Source organism: Heteronotia binoei, chromosome 16 (assembly GCF_032191835.1).
Source record: "Heteronotia binoei isolate CCM8104 ecotype False Entrance Well chromosome 16, APGP_CSIRO_Hbin_v1, whole genome shotgun sequence".
Lineage (NCBI taxonomy): Eukaryota > Metazoa > Chordata > Lepidosauria > Squamata > Gekkonidae > Heteronotia > Heteronotia binoei.
The window spans coordinates 14,662,009-14,677,222 of NC_083238.1; the positions used below are offsets into that span (position 1 = coordinate 14,662,009).

A 15,214-nucleotide genomic window follows, 5' to 3' on the forward strand; every position below is an offset into this window, starting at 1 on the left:
TGCTGTGATCTGAGCCTGTCAGGGGAGGGCGGGATATAAATTTGATAAATAAATAAATTTGATAAATAAATATTGGAGCATGACATTTATGTTCCCTTTTCAGGTTTGCAATACTCTGAACAGGTAGCTATTCTAGGCAGTTATATACAAGGCTGTCTCAGATTATTCCATTTCATGGAATTGTGTACCTGCAAACGGAATGAGTTGCACTCATTATGATGTCTTCCTATGAACGCCTCCATGAACCATCCCAAGAATCACTCTATGGTTATATTTACATATTTTGGAAACGTTTTAAGTTTGGATCCAAACAGTTAAGCTGATTTAGGATACTCAGCATTCGTCCATCAGATACATTTAAGATCCTGGAGAGAAAATAGAAGAAAAACAAAAGATAGCATTTGGTAGCTGGGATTTTCTCTTTCACTGCTTAGTACTTACTTGTAAGAGGGGGGTTAACTTCTCCTGTGTGCATGGGAACTTTCTCTTTCCATGCTCAGAGGCCCTGTTTTTCTTCACATGGACATTTCCATTATAACAACTGCGGGAGAGTAAGCTTGGTTGGTTTTGCATATAAACAACATGCTAATAATAATTTAAATACATTGTTTATGTGTGTCTGGTCTTTTCCCTGCTTATGCTGTAATAATTTTACAGTTTGTTTTGTTTGGTAATGGACATCTTATGTTTCTAATGGGCACAATTTAAGTAAATTGGCATTTTCCCATTAGAGTTAATATAACTTATTTATCTTAAGATAACTTATTTATTTTTAAAAAAAATCACAACATTTAGAATTTAAGTTCCAGAATAACAGTTACCATATTTACCTGAAAAGAAGTCTAGGGTCCCCCCCCCAAAAAAAAGTGCGTCAAGAAAAAGAGGGAACTGTCTTTACAGGTATGAATGGTACTTTTTTTTGTTAGTATAATTTTAGTAGGTCTTCCTTTTGAGTAAATATGGTAATTAATTTTGTTCATTTCTTCAGAAATTGCATGTGCTACATCTTCAGAGATTTGTTCAAGGCAGCTCACAAAATAAGATATATGGTAGTTCTTTAAATTAACAAACCATTAAAAACTGACAATTAAAATCTATAGAGTATGAAAGCTCACAAATGCCAACAGCATAAAATATTTAGCACTCTAAATGATCCTAATAACCCTCCTTGCTGCATTTCTTTGATATTTGAAACGTTACTCATTTACAGAGTTAGTGGCCAAAACTGATTGTGTTTCACAATTTTTTTTTAAAAAAAAATACAGCTTGGCCCACCATTTTATTACTTTTTGTCCTGCATAGCTATCACTTTGTTATAAAAGGACCTCTAGATCAGGGGTGGGGAACCTTTTTTCTGCTAAGGGCCATATGGATATTTATAAAATCATTCGCGGGCCATTAAAAATTATCAACTTTAAAAAACAGTGCTCCGCCGAGAGAGAATGATTCAGGCCAGCAAAATTAATACAAATAATTGTTTTTCTATTTGAAGTCATGTGGGGAGAGTCTAATCTGGCACACACACACACACACACACACACACACACACAAACACGGCCCGCTGCCCGAGGCAAATGCATAAGTCCAGGGTTTTTTTGTAGAAGAAGCCCAGCAGGAACTCAATAGCATATTAGACCACATCCCCTAATATTAGCATATTAGGCCACACCATCTGGGATAATCAAGAGCAAACTGAACTGTGACAGTAACTTTTCCAGGCACTGCAGCAATTCTGGCCGGCCAGCCAGGCCCCAGGGAGGCTGCTGCACAGTACATCCGGGCCCTGTGATCCCTGCCTGGCCCTGGGGAGGCTGCTGCACAGCGCAGCTGGGCCCCACGATCCTCGCTGACCAGCCAGGCCCCATGGAGGCTGCCACGTGGCTTGGTTCGGTGCAGCAATCCCCGAGGGCCACACCAAGTGACCTCGAGGGCCGTATATGGCCCTTGGGACAGAGGTTCCCCACCCCTGCTCTAGATAGAGACCATCAATCATGCATTTTAATTTATTTTTTTAAATAAAAGCAAACTTTATTTATTCATAAAGCATCATAGCAATGAAAAGAGAAAAGAATGAATACGACAACCCAAAACGGGCAAATGTGTAAATAGCAAGCATACAAATATAACAACCATGAGTGGAAAAAAAGAGAGGAATATTGATACAAGTATCAACGTATTAACCTGTGATTAGCAACCATTAACCGATTTAAGGCACCATAAGAATATATACCTAAACAAATAAGAGACCTTAAACTCAGTAGTGGAGATCCTGAGCCAAAATTTTTTTTTAAAAAAAATAAAAATTAAATTAACAATATAGCTAGGAATGATATGTACTGTTAGATGGAAGAAAATTATATCTGGACATAAAATCCAAAACCAGAGCTCATGTAGAAACAAATTTGCTATATCCAGAACGAGCATGATCCACAATTGTTGAGATTTTCTGCCTAGCAAATTTATCCCAGACTTTGTCAAACCAGGCTTGTCGATTTGGAGGCAAAGAAGACTTCCATACTGATGCGATTGTGAGACGTGCATTTTTAGATAGCTTCCTGTATCCTCAGATAAAACATCACTTTTGTTTAATATGCCACATGTCCTAGTTGTGTGCAAACCATCTGTTAGGTTAATTTTTGGCTTTGACCTATTTTAACTGTTTGCATTTTGAGCATTTTATAAAAAGCCAGCTCTCCGTTCTAGGGAATAAAAACTTGTTGCAGTCTTTCATGTGATCTTAAAGCAGTCTGTTTGTAGAACTTTCCAACAAAGATAACCTGCACTTATTCTGCTCTTTGGAACAAAGGAGGCAGCGTACATTAGAATCTGTTTTAAAAGTTAGGTAAGCAGTTTAACAAGAATCCCCTGAACGAAACTTTCAAGGCAAAAGAAAATGAACCAAGTGCATATTTTGTGCATTAAATGAGCTGTCAAAAGCAGATTTGCACAGTAGGTACAGAAGTCCCACTGCAGTAAACAACACTACCATTATTAATTATTTTGAACTAGGGAGTGAACTGAAAGGAGCAGAGCAGAAACCATTCCGTAGCCTATGAAAAAGTCTTTAAAATGCAGATGTTTTAAGGGTGACAAAATACTAAGGCCGTTTTCCCCCAGAGCTTACCGCGGAGCGATGTCCCTCTTCACCGCGCAGCGTCTGCGCGGATTTCCCACCAACTGCTCTGCAGAAGTGCCGGACCTTTTGCGTCGCAGATGTAAACCGCTAAAAACCAGTTTACGTTAGCAACGCAAAAGCCGCGGCTCTTCCTGGTTATGCGGAGCAGTTGGTGGGAAATCCGCGCAGACGCTGCGCGGTGAAGAGGGACGTCGCTCCGTGGTAAGCTCTGTGGGAAAACGGCCTAAGCTAATTTGACTAAGTAGCTACAGCATTCTTCAGTTTATCAAAGGCCGAATCCCTAGTACACAGTGTAACTCTGCTTAAATCTTGTTTAAATCGGCAAGACTTGGGTACACTGAATTGTACATACTTATTTTGAAGCCAAGAATTTAGCAGATGGGATCTCAAGTTGGTACAGAATGGAGTAATCGTAACGGTTGGCACTCTATTTTGGGAGTATCTGGCATGTTAGTAGCATTTCTTCTTGACCATACATAGAGTGGAACTTTCTCCACAGTGTGGAATGCCCTCTGCAAGGAGGTCCACCTGGCTCAACCTCTAGGAATTCTCGTACATTTTGGGGAAAAAAGCACATTTGGTCTCTCGGGCTTCTTTCTGAACTGAATAATAGCCAACAGATTTGTTGCTATGTTAAATTTATTTGTTTTATTATTTTATCAGCTTTGATAATATAATTGTGATGACACTCTGGGGTTTTTTTTTAATTACTTTGTGACCAAATAATGTTGATTGCTGTTTTCTGTGAGGTTCTGTAAGAAAAAGTAACAAGTTAAAAAAAAACAAAACCAACCCTACAAAATTCTTTCCCTCCTTCCTTTCTTTTTATTTCATATGGTAATACACTGTAAGAAAAAATTACTTGTAGAAATAGTACTGTTTGCTAAAGCCAATATTGCATTGGGGTGGGATGAAATGTTCCTTACATAGTTCAGTGTATGAATGTAGTTTTTGTGGAATTTTAGCCTAAGAAATATTGACTTTTCTTTTTTGTTGTTTTTACAGAGCTGATGCCACTCGCATGTGAAAATTCAACATCAATTCACTAGGGTTTTTTTTTCCTTTTGGGACTGGACCTCTAATCCCCCATCCATTGTACGCTTTCTAGAGTCATCTGCAGTGCACCAGTTTCAGGTTTTCTTTTCGGCTTTGTAGAATCTTCATGTGTACAGAAGTGTGTCCAGCCCAGCTCTTCTTCTTAAACCGTGTACAGTGTATCTAACAAACCCACCTAAGCTACCAATAGGAGATCTGCTGCTCGGTCTCTGTCATTGACCGACCGAGTTCACCCTGTCGTGCCAGTTATGTTGGGGCTTCTGTGCTGGTGCTACTGATGCTTTTGTTTTGCTTTTATTTTGTTAAGTACTCTGGTGCATCAGTAAAATCCTGACTCCTGGCACCCAAGAATTAACTATCAAATAACAAAGTGCCGTCGGAAGCAGGTTGATTGTGTTCCATCATGACTTTCTGATTTTCTGTATAATATGCGTATTATTTTATATTTTTAGAGGATGACAGTTTGGGAAAAAAATTAACATGCTTTCAAAACATAAAGTTTCCCCAAAAAGATTTGTTTTCAATATACTGGTATTTTTGGGGTGGTGCGGGGAGGGGGGAAGGGGAATCTAACAGAATTATTAGAAGGCTCGTGTGGTAAAGATAATACTCTAGGGACATACAGGGATAGGTGGTTTAACTCAAGAAGTCCGGCAGTCACAGGGAGGCATCATCAGCATCCCAGAATTTACATCTGATCTGCTGATGATAACATTTTAACATTCTCTGACTGCCATGTGGCAGCATGGTTTGGATTTAGAATGAAATGTATCCAAAGAAGCAACTTTTACAAGAACAGCTAAAACCATCCCCTCCCTCTGGTAACTCAATTTCCTCATGATTTTGAAAGAAATCAGAAATGTGGCGCACACACAAAAATCTGTTGTATTATGGAATTTTTTAAAATGGTGTTGGGGGGAATAAGTGAGCATGTTTCTGGTGTGGTGCAGAAGGAAATACATTGCTGGAGGATAACTTTTTGCTTCTTTGTTTAAAATGAGTTTAAAACTACATTTATAACAGTATATGATGGAACGGAACAATATGCGAGTCTGCCTAGAGATAGTATAGTTTTAGTGTCTTCAACCAATAGTGAGATAATTCAATTTATTTTGGCTTCTCTTTTAGCAATATACATGGAGTGCCAGACGAGTATAAGCATAGAAGACATAGGTAGGCAGATTGGTGGTAAATTTGTTACATTGGTGGTTGTGTTTTCTTTCACTTGTTACATACATACATTTGAAACTGCACATAAAATATATATTGTGTCTCATTCCAAAATGACTGATTCGGAGTATACGCTCCTTTAGTCTTATTTGCTGCTGTGGGGTTTTTTTTTGGTTTTTTGTTAAGAGTAAATTTGGAGCTTTGGAATGTGTTTGGCTGATATTGAAAGATAATCTGCTCTAGAGCCTTCCTAAAGATTGTGAATTGACTTCAGGCATTTTTTCCTGACGCTGCTTAGAAGCCCTCAGATGTAGCAAAAGAAGATTGGGTTTGGTTTAATTTATTATGAGTTGCACTATTTAGGGAAAGGGGATACTTTTGTTACGTATTTAATGAAAGATTGCAGAGTTTGCATTTGTTTAATTTATTTTGTTAAGTTTTTTTTTAAAAAGACTTTTGGTTTTTTCCTCTTCTTAATACACATGTAAATGCACTGCCAGCAATTTTTAAGTGTGAATTTGCCATATCCAAGCCCCACTTCTTGAAATAATGTAGCCAACCTGTCAGTTTTATATATAGCTAAAATCTTTATTTTTTAAAAAAAGTACCAAGAAGTCTCCTGTTGTTTCTGTTACAAAAATGGCTGTCTTATTGCCCCTCCGCATCTCACAGTAGCTACAAGAAGGCCTCTTCCATGTGGCAAGTCCTCCGGAAGCAGGCCTTTGGTGTGATTTACTACATGCACTGCCTATGTTATGCAGTACAATGTGTGTAGCAGCAGCAGCAGCAGCATTAGAGTGCGCCAGTGATGTTTTATATAGGCATCTGCTCTGAATGTTATAGCTACTACATGGAAGCCACGTAGAGTGTGGCTATCAATGTGTAGACAAGCTCTTGGAGGAAAATGCACACCATTCATAAACTTTTATTTTGGAGTAGCTTTTATGTAGCTGAGATGCTGTGGAATGGATTTGTGATTTTTTTCCCCTTTAACTTTTGTGTACTTAAAAATTGCCGAAGTTCTGCATCCACCACGACTATCAGTGGAATCTTTTGAACATTATACTTGTGCATCTCCATTGGAATGAATGGAGACTCAATGTGGTTTTTACTCTGGGGCTGCATTTTGTGATAGAACTTCTGCTGACTTGCATAACGGTGCGTCCATCTTGAACCTCACGGCAACATTATCCTCCTCTAAGGAAAAAAAAAAATCTGGTGCTTCTCAGAAACAACTAGTTGCTGATCAGCCAGTCAGTTCATCTAGTTGGAATCCTTTGGTTTGGGCACCAGAGTTTCCATTGTGGTTCACAGATGGTAGATGAAATGTGGAAAAGGTATCATGTATTGCACCCTTTGAAGCTACATTTGTGTTACATGTTCATATATTTTGATACTGTGTCACTGTGATTTTATTTTGCTGTTAGATTTGCTTTATGGATCTAACTTTTGAAGCACTGTTTTACTTTATAGCACTATACTTGTAGAATTTTTGAATGTGAAATTGAAAACTCATTCTCTGTTATACAGACATCAGTAATCTGTGTTTTGTTTGCTTTAAATTCTTCCAGAGGCCCCCTCCTTTCCTCTAAATGTTCAAAGCATTTTTTCCTGCTTGTAAAAAAAATTCTGAAGGCTAAGAACTATCATGAATCTAATAGTTGACAAGTTAACACACGCACCATTCTATTGGAGGCCATTGCAGTGTGGATTTTTTTGTGTTCGCAGTTTTCTTTTCTACTGTGTCAAATTTCTCATTCTCCTAAATGGTTATCTTCAAATTCACCTATTACTTAGCTGTCCTTTCGGCATTGAGAAAAATGGCAATCCCATGATGGATATGTGTTAAATGTATATTTTGCCAAGCAAAGGTGAGAATGTATTGAACATATTAATTCAAGCAACACTTAGTATTTTAAAGTTGCTTGGGTACTTGAAAATGGATATAATTCCTTTCATAACTGATTTCTAGTAGACAGGATTCTCTCTATGCCTTCTTCCTCCTAAATTTAACCTTCAAATTCATGGGCCGTTCCTTAATTTCTGTGAGCCCTGTATGTATTACACCCAGCAAATCCCATCGAAATCAAAGAGATTGGGCAGTTGCAGTATGTAACCTACTGAAATTTTAAGCCCTAATCATCCTATTCTTGCCAGGGTGGGGTGGGGAATAAAAATTCAAAAATCATTTTGGAAAAATATGAACTATTCATTTGTTAATATTGTGAAATAATGTCTACGGGAGATACCTTCTCCTTTTGCTGGATAAGTGGCTTTATTAGGCTAAAAATAACACATTGGACATATGTCTGTTTAAACACTCATATGGAAGGATTACCACATCCTATTTTTGTGTCTTATTCCTAATTCCTTCTGTGTCTGTGTTTTTGTTTTGAAACACATTTAATAGTGGAAGATGTGGAAGAACAATAGGGGTTCAGGCATTCTGTAGATGTTTACATGTCTAGTTTGTAAAGTGTGTAATGTGTATTCTCTGGGATCTATGTACCTGTACAATAGCTTGTTTTAGGGAATAAATGAAATGTGGGTGCTTTTTCTGATGGTTACAATCTGGGGGAAATTGCTACTATTATCAAAGATGCTGTGATGAATTAAAACACTGTAACAGCTGAGCTGAACTTCCCCTTCCTTTCCCATGGATAAGTATTTCAGTTTTGGTTCTTAAAATACTATCTACTAAAATGTATGGATACACTGGCAGACTGCATGATGTATCATCCAAAAACTGTTAAAGTGGAAATAAATTGAAGTAAACTTTATCTTGTCAGTAGCATTTATGGTATGTGTTCACAGCGGTATTGATTTCAGCATGTCCTGTGTTACAGATGGCTTTTCTGAACTCATCTCTTCTTGTTACAGTGGAAAAACAAATGCTTGAAGCAAGTTGAATTCTGAATGCTCTTTGATTGATTTGGAGGCTCCCCGTTTGCCACTCCACACAATGCTCAAGCTACTGGCCTTAAGTGATAACCCCCTTAGCATGCAATCTATTACAATTTTATCCCAATCTTCCTCCCAAGGAGCTCAGCCTATCTCCACTGTATCTTGACAACAGCTCCAGAGCCACTTTGGTGTAGTGGTTAAGTGCACGGACTCTTATCTGGGAGAACCGGGTTTGATTCCCCACTCCTCCACTTGCACCTGCTGGAATGGCCTTCGGTTAGCCATAGCTCTGGCAGGGGTTGTCCTTGAAAGGGCAGCTGCTGTGGGAGCCCTCTCAGCCCCACCTACCTCACAGGATGTAGGAGATTGTAAGCTGCTCTGAGACTGATTCAGAGAGAAGGGCGGGGTATAAATCTGCAGTCTTCTTCTTCCATTAACAGGCCAAGGCAAATAAGGGGACTAGCCCAAGGTCACCCAGTGAACTTCATGGCTAAGGGGAAATTTGAACACAGAGCTCCCTAATACTTTACCTCACTGGCAATCCAAGTTTTCATATCTGAGGAAACCAACCAATATACAGTTTAGTCTATAAACCTCTGGAGCCCAGCTGGAACATTCCAGTGCTCATAACCCCTGTGTTCAGAAGCCGCTACTACCATTGCAGATCTGCTGAAGAAGAAAGAGGATGAGGGAACTCAGGGTAGTTTCTCCTTGCCAGATTCCAGCTTTTTGCTCCTACTTGCTGTATCTTCTCCCCCTTTTTTCTTCCTCTTAAGGAGCAAGCAAATGCAGCCCAAATCCAGCAGATACGGTGAGGATTCAGGTATTTCTGATCCTACTGGCTGTTGCTCCCTCAGCCAACGATATTATTTATTTTATTTATTTATTTATCTGGGATTTATATCCCGCCTTTCCCACCGAGTGGCTCAGGGCGGCTTACAACATATATAAAACTAACATAAAAATATAAAATTACACTTTAAAATTAACATTTCATAATATATAATTAAAATCAACATTTGTTATAACTATACATCATTAAAACAGACAGCGGTCGTGGAGCTACACTCTATTCAGCTTCAGATACGTATACAGTATTCAGTAGTCGGTATACAGGACCGTTAGTTGTGGGCCAGCCGGAAGAGGACTGTCTTACAGGCCCTGCGGAATTGGGTGAGATCCCGCAGGGCCCTTACCTCCTCCGGCAGCTGGTTCCACCAAAATGGAGCCATTACAGAGAAGGCCCGGTCCCTTGTGATCTTCAAGCGGGCTTCCTTTGGCCCGGGGACAACCAAAAGATTTTGAGATCCCGATCTCAGTGCTCTCTGGGGAACATGCGGGGAGAGACGGTCCCTCAGGTAGGCAGGTCCTAGACCATATAGTAGAATTGTTCTGATTAACAAAGCAAGAAAAATGCCAAGCATCATCCCCTTAACTGACTTTGCATAAAGACAGAGAACAGAACTTACAGAAATATTATCAAGTATCTCTTGTAGTACCACAGACAGCCTGAAGGGTGCAGGTTCACTCAGAATTTCCCCCCTCTGAAGCTCCATTTATACTCGGACAGCAGCTTAGTGCTCGCGGGCAGGCCTCGGATTCAGTGGGAGCTCGCAGGAGCACAGCTCCTGAACCTTTCTGAGAGTTCCACCTCCTCCTTCTGAGAGTTCCGCCTCCTTGTCCATTGAACAGTAGGTGCAGCTGCATAACAATCCCTGGATGAGCTCCACCGCCTATTTTTCTACAAAATGACCTCTGCTCACTGGCAATAGTTTTTTAAGATCTCGAAGAGGCGCATCCCAGCTACTTTAAAAGAACACCTCAGTGACACCAGGGGGCGACAGTGTTTGTTTTACAAAATACATTTGTTTTATAGAATTCTGATTAAAGTGAGTTGTGAAACAGAAAGCATCAATATCTTTCTTGGATGGCCTTGGGCCATATTTTTGGACTAGAAAAGTTTGCATTTAAGTTCCACTAGATGGCAGTCTCAGCATAATGTATATACATATTGTACTATCTGAGAAACTACAGGCTTAAAAAAAGGAAGTCGTCTGATTATAAGCGAGCATTTACTTAAAAAGGAGTTTTGATTACCTGAAAATAACTAAAACTGCAGGGGGAGAGAGAGAGAGAGATGCACATTTTACAACTTAAAAGTAAAGGTAGTCCCCTGTGCAAGCACCAGTCGTTTCCAACTCAGGGGTGATGTTGCTTTCACAACATTTTCACGGCAGACTTTTTACGGGTTGGTTTGCCATTCCCGTCCCCAGTCATCTACACTTTCCCCCCAGCAAGCTGGGTACTCATTTTACTGACCTCGGAAGGATGGAACGCTAAGTCAACCTGGAGCCAGCTACTTGAACTAGCTTCTGCTGGAATCGAACTCAGGTCGTGTCACGGCTGGGGCCGGGTCAGGCAAAGTCCAGAGGCAGTCCAGAGGCAGTCCAAGGTCTGTAGCCAGCAAGCAGGAGTGTCCAAGGTGCCAAATCCAAATCGCTGTGCAAGTATCGCAGGTCCGAGGTCCAGAAACCGAGGTCAGGGAGTCCAGAAGTCAAAAGCCAAAGTCAGGGAGTCAGGAACCAAAGTCAAGCCGGAGTGGATGCTAGAACGTCAGGGAGATGACTAGTTGCTTCCACAAAGCCTCCTCCCAAAGCCCACAGCTATATAGCCCTCTGCTGGCTGTTGCCCATTTGGGCTAATTGCTGGCTCTGGGAGGCAGCCAGGATCCTGTTACAACTCAAGCATCCTTGCTCTTAGGAGGGCCAGAATCCTCTCAAAACTCAGGACTCAGGGAGCGTCTTGCTTGTGAGCGTGCCGCCCTCCTCCGATCCCTGAGGTCCTGACGGAGGCGGTCACGCACACGAGCCACCCGAGAGGGCGAGGCAGGGGGGGCTGGGATCTTCTTCAGCAGGAGGCAGGGGTACTGGTGCAGGTGGCAGGGGTACAGTTTCCTTGGCAGACTCGTCTTCCTCTGCAGGGTCGCCAGCACCCACGACAGGTCGTGAGTTAGTCTAACAGTTGCGCAAAGCTTCTTGGTCTGCCCGCCCAATCCTACTGGAATTTAAAATTCGCCAAACTGGGGAGGAGGGGTGTCTTTTCGCCGTTTCGTCGCCTTCCCTTTGCCTGCCTTACACGAAGCAGTGGCTAAGTGCTCTTTTGCCCCAATGCACTTTTACTCCTTTGAACGCCACCATCTCTAGCTGCTCCGGGGCTTCTAATTCGCGGCTGTCTCGTGGAAGAGGCAAGCGACTAACTTTTCAAGGAACATCTGAATCTGCCTTCTACTGAATCAGACCCTCGGTCCATTGAAGTCAGTATTGTCTACTCAGACTGGCAGCGGCTCTCCAGGGTCTCAAGCTGAGGTTTTTCACACCTATTTGCCTGGACCGTTTCTAGTTGGAGATGCCGGGGATTGAACCTGGGGCCTTCCGCTTCCCAAGCAGATGCTCTACCCCTGAGCCACGATTCCTCCCATACATATGAACATCTGAAGCTGCCTTCCACTGAATCAGACCCTTGGTCCATCAGTCAGTATTGTCTACTCAGACTGGCAGTGGCTCTCCAGGGTCTCGAGCTAAGGTTTTTCAGGCCTATTTGCCTGGACCCTTTTGAGTTGGAGATGCTGGGGATTGCAAGCAGATGCTCTACCCCTGAGCCACAATTCCTCCCATACGTACGAACATCTGAAGCTGCCTTATACTGAATCAGACCCTCAGTCCATCGAAGTCAGTATTGTCTACTCAGACCGGCAGCGGCTCTCCAGGGTCTCAAGCTGAGGTTTTTCAGGCCTATTTGGCTAGATCCTTTTGAGTTGGAGATGCTGGGGATTGAACCTGGGACCTTCTGCTTCCCAAGCAGATGCTCTACCACTGAGCCACAGCCCCATTCATGGCTCTCCAGGGCCTCAAGCTGAGGTTTTTCAGGCCTATTTGCCTGGACCTTTTTTTGGAGATGCCCGGGATTGAACCTGGGACCTTCTGCTTCGCAAGCAGATGCTCTACCCCTGAGCTACCGTCCCTCCCAACGCCGCGTGTAGAAAAAGTGAAGCAGACGGCGGGTTTCGCCGGTCGCAGCCCCCTGGGGGAATTTCTTCCCACCCGGAGAATCAGCAGCCGCGCGCGCCTTTCCCCCTCCCGCGGTTTTCGTGCAGCCGCCAAGCGAGCCGACCCTCCTCCGCGCGCGACTCCCCCCCCCCAGACCCGCCCAGGCAGGTGAAGCCCCTCCCAGCCCTGCCCTGCCCTGCCGGTGGCTGCAGCGGCGTCTGCCTCGTTCTCTCCGCTCCGCGGGGGCTTCCCTCGCCGCCCAAGTTCTCCAGAAGGCTGCCTGGGCAGTGGAGCGAAGGGGAAGGAAAGGAGGCGGCCGCCGTCTAAAGCTGTGGAAACGGGGCGTTGGCGCCGGCCCGCCCGCCCGCCGCCTTGGAGCCCTTGGGACAGGTACTGGGGCGGGGTGGGGAGGGGGCTGGTCATGGCGAAGGGAAGACTTCGAAGTCGCTCCTTGTCCCTCCCTATAATGCAGCCTCGCAGTTCTGCACGGCGCTCAGCGCAGCTCCCCAACTTGGGACCCGGCTGGGTTCAGAGAGCGGCGCTGGTGGGAGCCGAGGGTGCCGCTAGAGGGCGTCCTCTCTCTCTCTCTCGCGCGCGCGCCGGGCTCAAAGTGGTGGGAAGACGCTGCGCGGGCCGCTCTCACAGGCGCCCCAGACGGCAGCTCCACTTACCATTAACTAACGAAGGAGGGGATGGCGCGGGGGGGGGGGGGGGGGGGGCCCTGCTGACACTCATCGGGCGCTGCCCTTTTTACCTGTTTCATAGACATCTGAAGCTGCCTTCTGCTGAATCAGACCCTCAAAGGTCCATCAAAGTCAGTATTGTCTTCTCAGACTGGCAGCGGCTCTCCAGGGTCTCAGGCTGAGGTTCTTCACACTCATTTGCCTGGACCCTTTTTTGGAGATGCCGGGGATTGAACCTGGGACCTTCTGCTTCCCAAGCAGATACTCTACCACTGAGCCACAGCCCCATTCATGGCTCTCCAGGGTCTCAAGCTGAGGTTTTTCATGCCTACTTGCCTGGACCCTTTTTTGGAGATGCCGGGGATTGAATCTGGGACCTTCTGCTTCCCAAGCAGATGCTCCACCCCTGAGCCACAGCCCCATTCATGGCTCTCCAGGGTCTCAAGCTGAGGTTTTTCACACCTATTTCCCTGGACCCTTTTTAGTTGGAGATGCCAGGGATTGAACCTGGGACCTTTTGCTTACCAAGCAGATGCTTTACCACTGAGCCACAGCCCCATTCATTGCTCTCCAAGGTCTCAAGCTGAGATTTTTCACACCTATTTCCCTGGATCCTTTTTTGGAGATGCCAGGGATTGAACCTGGGACCTTCTGCTTACCAAGCAGATGCTCTACCACTGAGCCACCATCCCTCCGCTAACATATGAACATCTGAAGCTGCCTTTTACTGAATCAGACCCTCGGTTCATCAAAGTCAGTATTGTCTACTCAGGCTGGCAGCGGCTCTCCAGGGTCTCAAGTTAAGGTTTTTCACGCCTATTTGCCGGAACCCTTTTTAGTTGGAGATGCAGGGGACTGAACCTGGGACTTTCTGCTTACCAAGCAGATGCTCTGCCACTGAGCCACCATCCCTCCCCTAACTTATGAACATCTGAAGCTGCCTTATACTGAATCAGACCCTGGGTCCATCAAAGTCAGCATTGTCTACTCAGACTGGCAGCGGCTCTCCAGGGTCTCAAGCTGAGGTTTTTCATGCCTATTTTCCTGGACCCTTTTTAGTTGGAGATGCCGGAGATTGAACCTGGGACCATCTACCACTGAGCCACCGTCCCTCGGGCTACACGTGTGTCTGTTGAGTGCGTCAAGTCTGAATTGATGTTTTCTAAAAAGTCCTCTTGCTAACAGCCTTGCTCAAGTCTTGCAAACTGAGGGCTGAGACTTCTTTGATCGGGTCAATCCACCTCACATCGGGTCTTCCTCTTTTCCCACTGCCTTCATTTTTCCTATTGTTATGCCCACGCGTGTACAAAACAGGTTTTTTTAATTCCTAGGCAGAGTGAAGTATTTGTTTTCAGCCTTCAAACCACTAAACCATAAATTAGCACAGTGGTTGTTCTAGGGTTGCCAGTCTCCAGGTGGGGCCTGGAGATCTCCTGCTTTTACAACTGACTTCCTGCTGGCAGAGATCAGCTCCCCTGGAGAAAATGTGCTGCTTGAAGGGCACTTGGTGTAATTAGTAGACTGGTCAAAGTAATCAAGTAATACCCCATCTTTCAGTTTGCAAAAATATATTATAAGGATTGTATAATAAACAATACAATAATGATAAAGGCCAGTGTTGCTAGGGCCTTTTAAAGTAACAGAAACCCCGAGGGACCAAAAAACCCCATCCCCAAATGAATAGATATAAAGTCCAAACTTAGGAGAGCCAGTTTGGTGTAGTGGTTAAGTGTGCAGACTCTTATCTGGGAGAACCGGGTTGGATTCCCCACTCCTCCACTTGCACCTGCTGAGATGGCCTTGGGTCAGCCATAGCTCTAGCAGGGGTTGTCCTTGAAAGGGCAGCTGCTGTAAGAGCCCTCTCCAGTCCCACCCACCTCACAGGCTGTTTGTTGTGGGGGAGGAAGGGAAAAGAGATTGTGAGCAGCTCTGAGACTCTTCGGAGTGGAGGGCGGGATATAAATCCAATATCTTCATCTACCTCACAGGCTGTTTGTTGTGGGGGAGGAAGGGAAAAGAGATTGTGAGCAGCTCTGAGACTCTTCGGAGTGGAGGGCGGGATATAAATCCAATATCATCTTCTTCTTCAAACTTGGAAATAGTCCAACTGAAATTCACAAGGTGGATGTTCCTGAGGAGTGTAGCAGATGCGTTGAAGCTACACTCCTCAGGAGCACCCACCTTGTGAATTTCAGTTGGACTATTTCCAAGTTTGGAAA

At 44.0% G+C, this 15,214-nt stretch overlaps 1 protein-coding gene and 1 non-coding gene across 2 annotated transcripts in view; one reads left to right on the top strand and one right to left on the bottom strand.

The window, feature by feature from the left end:
* The window catches only part of KIF5C (kinesin family member 5C), a 170,370-nt gene extending 165,718 nt beyond the window's left edge, over window positions 1-4,652 (top strand). Inside the window, exon 26 of the mRNA XM_060257215.1 lies at window positions 4,142-4,652. The gene's annotated coding sequence lies outside the window, so the exon portion shown is untranslated. The remainder of the gene's footprint in view (window positions 1-4,141) is intronic.
* Window positions 4,653-12,215: 7,563 nt separating this feature from the next.
* On the bottom strand, window positions 12,216-12,282 carry TRNAR-GCG (transfer RNA arginine (anticodon GCG)). The gene has a single exon. It is a non-coding gene; the product is annotated as a tRNA-Arg (tRNA).
* Window positions 12,283-15,214: the final 2,932 nt, after the last annotated feature.